The sequence below is a fragment of the Vulpes lagopus genome, chromosome 13, assembly GCF_018345385.1.
Source record: "Vulpes lagopus strain Blue_001 chromosome 13, ASM1834538v1, whole genome shotgun sequence".
In the NCBI taxonomy this organism is placed as follows: Eukaryota; Metazoa; Chordata; class Mammalia; order Carnivora; family Canidae; genus Vulpes; species Vulpes lagopus.
In genome coordinates, this window is record NC_054836.1 from 3791215 (window position 1) to 3798068 (window position 6854).

Below are 6854 nucleotides of genomic sequence, written 5' to 3' on the forward strand. Positions count from 1 at the left end.
GTGGTTCAGTGGTTGAGCGTCTGCCTTTGGATCAGGGCATGATCCCGGAGTCCTGGGATCGAGTCCCATATCAGGCTTCCTGCATGTAGCCTGCTTCTCCCTCTGCCTATGTCTCCGCCACCCCCGCCCCCGGTGTCTCTCATGAATAAATAAATAAAATCTTTAGAAAAAAAAAAAGTAGCAATTTTCAGTCTCAGTTTTCCCATTGGTAAAATGGGAACAGTAACACTCATTCCTTAGAGTTGTTGGGAGGATTAAAGCAGAAATTGTATGTGAAAGCTCTTTGCAAACTATAATGCACCTTACAGCATTGGGATTATTTGGAATGATGCTAAAGATAAAATCTAGAGAGGAACTTGTGGCAATGGGATAGGCTGAACTAGTGTAGCTATCTCCTCACCCAGTGCCCCCTAAAACACACACAGAAAGGTTGCATAAAATAGAATTTAGGGACACCTGGGTGGCTCAGTGGTTGAACATCTGCCTTTGGCTCAGGGCATGATCCTGGAGTCCCAGGATTGAGTACCACATCGGGCTTCCTGCAAGGAGCCTGCTTCTCCCTCTGCCTATGTCTCTGCCTCTCTCTCTGTGTCTCTCATGAATAAATAAATAAAATCTTAAAAAAAAAAAAAAAGGCAGCCCCAGTGGTGCAGCGGTTTAGCACCGCCTGCAGCCTGGGGTGTGATCCTGGGGACCCTGGATTGAGTCCCATGTCAGGCTCCCTGCATGGAGCCTGCTTCTCCCTCTGCCTGTGCCTCTGCACGCCCCCCCCCCCCCGTTTCTATGAATAAATAAATAAAATCTTTTAAAAAATAAATAAAAAATAATTTATAAAAAGAATTTAAAAATTAGTATCAGAATGCCTGGCTGCTTCAGTTGGTAGACCATGTGACTCCTGATCTTGGGCTTGTGAGTTCAAGCCCCACACTGGGTGTGGAGAGTATGTTAAAAATTAAAAACAAAACCAAAAACAACATTAAAACAAAATTAATACCTGGATAATGTAAATTTTTATTTTATTTTTTTAAAGATTTTTATTTATTTGAGAGAGAGAGAGAGAGGGAACGAGTAGGGGGAGCGACAGAGGGAGAGGGAGAAGCAGACTCCCCGCTCGGAGGGGAGCCTGACATGGGGCTCAATTCCAGGACCCTGAAATCATGACCTGAGCTGAAGGCAGACACTTAATCAAATGAGCCACCCAGGCACCTCCCACCCACCCAAAATTTATTTTAAAAAAGGAAATTCCCTGGGGCACTTGGGTGGCTCAGTTAGTTAAGCATCCAACCATTTACGTCAGCTCAGGTCTCCATCTCAGGGTCATGAGTTCAAGCCCAGCATGGAGCCAACTTGAAAAAAAAGAAAAAGAAGGAAATATCTCCAAACATCAGAATTAAGGAATACAAAGCCAAACAAAAGAGAATAAGGGGACACCTGGGTGGCTAACTCAGTTGAGTGACTGACTCTTTATTTTGGCTCAGGTCATGATGTTCAGGGTTGTAGGGTCAAGTCCTGAGTGGGTCTCCTCACTCAGTGTGAAGTCTGCTGGAGATCCTCTCTCTCTCTCTCTCTCTCCTCTGCTCCTCCCACCATTTGTGCTCTCTCTCTCTAAAAATAAATAAATCTTTAAAAAACAGAAAAGAAAAGATATGAGAAGAGGGGGCTATCATAGTGGCCCATGGTGGGTTTCAGACACAGATATATACCCGGGAACCTGGAACTATGTTTTAGTGCTTCCAGTTATAGGGCATGTCACTTCAGCCCACCAGAGACTGAGAAGCTGGGGCTGAAAACCCTGCACAAAGCTCAGATTATCAAAGATCTACTTTGTTCATGGAAAAAACATGAAAACAACACACACCAGTCCAAGGAAGCAATGAAAAGGAATAGAAACACAAATCAACTCAGAAATTAAAGTCCCAAACCTGAGCAAATGCTTGTATTGCATCTGGATTTATGTTATCTGCATGATGCTGGATCCTCAAGCAGAGAAATTAAATCTAACCCTGGCTTAGGAAACTTAGAATACCATATATCTCCAGAGAAGCAAGAAAGAGCTCTGTCATTGGGGCAACTGGGTGGTTCAGTCGGTTAAGTGGCTGACTCGATTTTGGCTCAGGTCATGATCTCAAGGTCCTGGGATCCAGCCCCAAGTTGGGCTCCATGCTCATTGGTGAGGCTGCTTAAGGATTCTCTCTCGATCCCTCTCCCTCTGATCCTCCCTCTGCTCATGCTCTCTTTCTCTCTTTATTTATTTATTTTATTTTTTTTATTATTTATTTATGTAGTCATACAGAGAGAGAGAGAGAGAGAGGCAGAGACATAGGCAGAGGGAGAAGCAGGCTCCATGCACCGGGAGCCTGACGTGGGATTCGATCCCGGGTCTCCAGGATTGCGCCCTGGGCCAAAGGCAGGCGCCAAACCGCTGCGCCACCCAGGGATCCCTCTCTCTCTCTTTAAAATAAATAATTAAAAAAATGTTTTTTAAAGAAAAAAGAGCTCTGTCACAATGTTTTCATAACCTAGGGCATATGAGACTTTCACAAGACAATCAAACATCCAATGACGAAGACCTCACAATATCATAAACTGGACAAGGAAGCAAGCCACCATAAGGAAGAGTCAGCAGACACAACAAATAGGAGAATCAACATTCCAAGAACTGTGCATAAGAAAACAACATGAAAAGCATTATATAATAAGTATACTTAAAACTATTACAGATTAAAGATAAGAAAATAAACCAAAATGAAAGTATTGCCCTATAAAAAAAAAAAAAAAACCTTATTGAGGGAAAAAGTAAAACATAGGGAAAGATGCATCATTGAAATTAGACTCAATGACCCATTGAACAGTAGACCAGACCTGGCTGTTAATTTTTTTTTTTAAAGATTTTATTTATTTATTCATGAGAGACACACAGAGAGAGGCAGAGACATAGGCAGAAGGAGAAGCAGGCTCTACGCAGGGAGCCCGACATGGGACTTGATCCAGGGATTCCCAGGTCACACCCCAAGCTGAGGGCCAACACTCAACCGCTGAGCCACCCATGTGTCCCATAGACCCGGCTGTTAAGAGAATTAGTGAATTGGAAGATGGAGCTAATGAAATCATTCAAAATATGGAGGGGGGGGGAATATGGAGGAGGGAAGTGATGAGATATGAAATACGGAAGAATAGTTAAAAGACACTAGTGAAAGCATTAGCAACAAAAGATTATAGAAAAAGAATATCTTCCAAAGGCCAAGAGAAAGCTCTCAACCTAAAATTCTATGCCCATTAAATTTCTATTTAAAAAAATAAAAATAGGGATCCCTGGGTGGCGCAGCGGTTTGGCGCCTGCCTTTGGCCTAGGGCGCGATCCTGGAGATCCGGGATCGAATCCCACGTCAGGCTCCCGGTGCATGGAGCCTGCTTCTCCCTCTGACTGTGTCTCTGCCTCTCTCTCTCACTGTGTTCCTATCATAAATTAAAATAAATAAATAAATAAATAAATAAATAAATAAATAAATAAATAAAATAAATAAATAAAAATAAAAATAAATTAAAAAAATAAAATAAAAAATAAAATAAAATAAAATAAATTTCTATTTAAATTATATGATATAGGGGCACCTGGGTGGCTCAGTGGTTGAGCATCTGCCTTTGGCTCTGGTCGTGATCGGGGTCCTGGGATTGAGCCCCACATCAGGGGGTCCCTGCAGGGAACCTGCTTCTCTCTCTGCCTGTCTCTGCCTTTCTCTGTTTGTCTCTCATGAATAAATAAATAAAATCTTTGGGGAAAAAAGGTTATATGAAACAAAGATATTTGAGAATGTTTACTGAAGACTTTCACTGAAATGCCACCAAAAGATATACTTCATAAGAAGGGAAGCAAATAAGAAGGAAGGAAAGAAATGCAAGAAGGAATGATGAGCAGAGAAACTTATAAATATGCTAGTGAATCTAAATGAGCCCTGGAAGCCATTGTTAATGGATCGTAAATTGGTCCAACTACTTCTTAGAGCAATTTGGTAATAATATGCAAAGTTTAAGATGCACATATTATTCTATGACCCAGAAATTCTACTCCTCAGTATCTACCTTAGAGAAGTTCTTATATATATGTGCAAGATGCATGTACAACACTAACCACAAAGGCACTGTTTTCATTTTACTTATTTTAGTTGTTTATTTATTTTAGAGAGAGAGAGAGAGAGCACCTGAAAGTTGGGCTGGGGAAGGGGCAGAGGGAGAAAGAGAGAAGCAGACTACTGGCCAAGTACAGAGATGAGTAGAAGCCCATGGGGGCCAATCTCACATCCCTGAGATCATGACCTGTGCTGAAATCAAGAGTCAGATGCTTAACCAACTGAGCCATCCAGATGCCCCTAAAGCATTGTTTTCTAACACAGAAAACTGGAAACAGCCTAAATGCCCATTAACTGAAGACTGGATAAATAAATTGTGGCATGTGCAAATACTGAAGTAGTATTCAGCAGTTAAAATTCATGAATTGGAGCTAAATGAAACATGGATAAATATAAAAAAAAAATGTTAGATAAGAAGAAAGTTTGCAGGGCAGCCTGGGTGGCTCAGTGGTTTAGCGCCGCCTTCAGCCCAGGACCTAATCCTGGAGACCCGGGATCGAGTCTCATGTCAGGCTCCCTGAGTGGAGCCTGCTTCTCCCTCTGCCTGTGTCTCTGCCTCTCTTTCTGTCTGTCTCTCATGAATAAACAAAAGCTAAAAAAAAAAAAAAAGGAAGAAAGTTTGCAGAGTTTTTCCTTATTTATTTTTAAGTTATCTCTATGCCCAATCTGGGGCTCAAACTCAGGACCCAGAAGTCAAGAGTCACATGCTCTATGAAGACAGTCAGGAGCCCCCAGATAGATTTTTTTAAATACACAAATCAATATTTTGTTGTTCATGGATACATACATATAAAGCAAAACTGTGAAACTATAAATAAAAGGGCTATCTCTGAATCAAATGAGGCAAAATGAACAGTTGCTGGATTTCAGTGGTGAGTACACAGATATTTGTTATTATACTCTGTACTGTACTTTTCAAACATCTGCATGTTTGAAATATCCACATTTTTTTTCCTTTTAAATGGGCCTTTAGAAATAAAGGCAGAGGGGGATAAATGGCTGCATCGATCCTCAGAGAGGATGATCTGTTGGGATGGGATTAGGAGGAGGCTGAGTCCAGAGTCCAGGGATTACAAGGATTAATTCAGATCATCCTCCTAAGCTGATTACCTGGTTGGCATCTCCACCACTCCTGGCCCTTCTATGCATCCATCCCTGGACCACAGTCCATTTCCCACCCCCTGCCTGCTAAGCCTTTACCTCTTGCCCCCTAACTTCACCCCCATCCTCAATCAGGATTTGCCCAAATTTGGGTCCTGAAAATGGACTGGTTCAGGTCTCTCCTGAATATTCCCCAAATCCAAGGTGAATGGTGACCAGCACCCCAGGAACCAAGCACAGATTAGTCCTAATACTCAGGATAATAACTCCCTGAGGAGAGCCTGGATCACAGGATGTCACAGTTGACAACTTCCTCTCTGCCCCTCCCTCCATGAACCAAGAAGTCAGCAGTCAAGGTCAACTGTTAACCAAACTTGCTGGCTAAACCAGGACTAGAAGGAGCCATGCTTGGGCAGAGCAAACAGCTATTGGGCTTCCAGCCTTCCAGTGTCATCAATGCCCAGGCTCTGTGCCCCCATCCTGATGTCTTGCCACCCCCACACCAGCCTTGTCTGGACAAGCCTGATACCTCGAGCAGGCTCTCTGAAAGGGGTCTTCATGGGCTTGTTCAACAGCCTTTCGCCACATCTGGATCATCTTGACCAGAGGACCTGGGGTGTAATCCTGCCCTCTGGGGAGCAAATGAAACCTCCTTGATCTGTGTTCATCATCTTTCAGAGCACCAGGCTGGGGGTTTGAGAGGGAGGGAAAAAAAGGAGATGGAGGGGGGGAGGGAGAGAAGAGACTTACAGGACATTATACTTAATAGGCAACATTTCACTCCATGTGAAATCATGTGTTAAATGATAAGACAGAGTATTAGTTGTGTAGTTGAAAGATTTACCTTACTCATTTATCGTGTCAGATACTTTGTCAGATGCTAGACATACAAAAATGACTAAAGTACTTCCCAATCTTCCAGAAGTTGGGCAGACACAGAAGTAAAAACCTGACCTTGACAAAGTGACAGGTGCTACCCCAGGAGTAGAGGACAGGCCTCTACTGGTCTAGGGGTGGGCATCAGGAGAGGCTGCCTAGAGGTGACTCCTGACTGAGGGTTGTAGAATAAGTAGGGATGTCTAGGCAAAGGAGGGCTTCTTTCCTGGAGAATACAGAGGGCTTGTGAACACAGACAAGGCACGTCCATAACCTGGTGAGTAGATAGCCAAGAAAAGGGATTGGTGTGTGTCCCTGGCTCAGGAATGTCCTAACACTTTCCTGGATGCATTGGGACTGCCTGGTTCCCAAGTGTATCCACTTCTTTCCTGGGTGAGACCTGTAGAGACCTGAGAACGATTGCCTCCTCTGATCCAGCCCCAGGTAGATGTTCCCTGAATGAACGATTAAGTGAAATAAGCCCTCTGGGTTTCCACATCTCCGTTGCATGAGAGTGAAAATCAGCAGTGCCCACTCGGAGCAGGCTCCAGAGGCAGGGTGGGTAGAAGTCGTGGATCGCAGCTCCTTGGGTGTGGGGCCAGGGGGGAAGGCAGAGTGGTGGAGGCAAGAGGTCTTCAGGCAGTGAGGGCTGCAGGGGCCAAGGCACCGCCCTCCCGAGAGGGTTCGGGCTCTCGCTTGGTTGGGGCGCGGGGAAAGCAGAGGGGTCAGGGCCCTGCGGTTCACAGATCT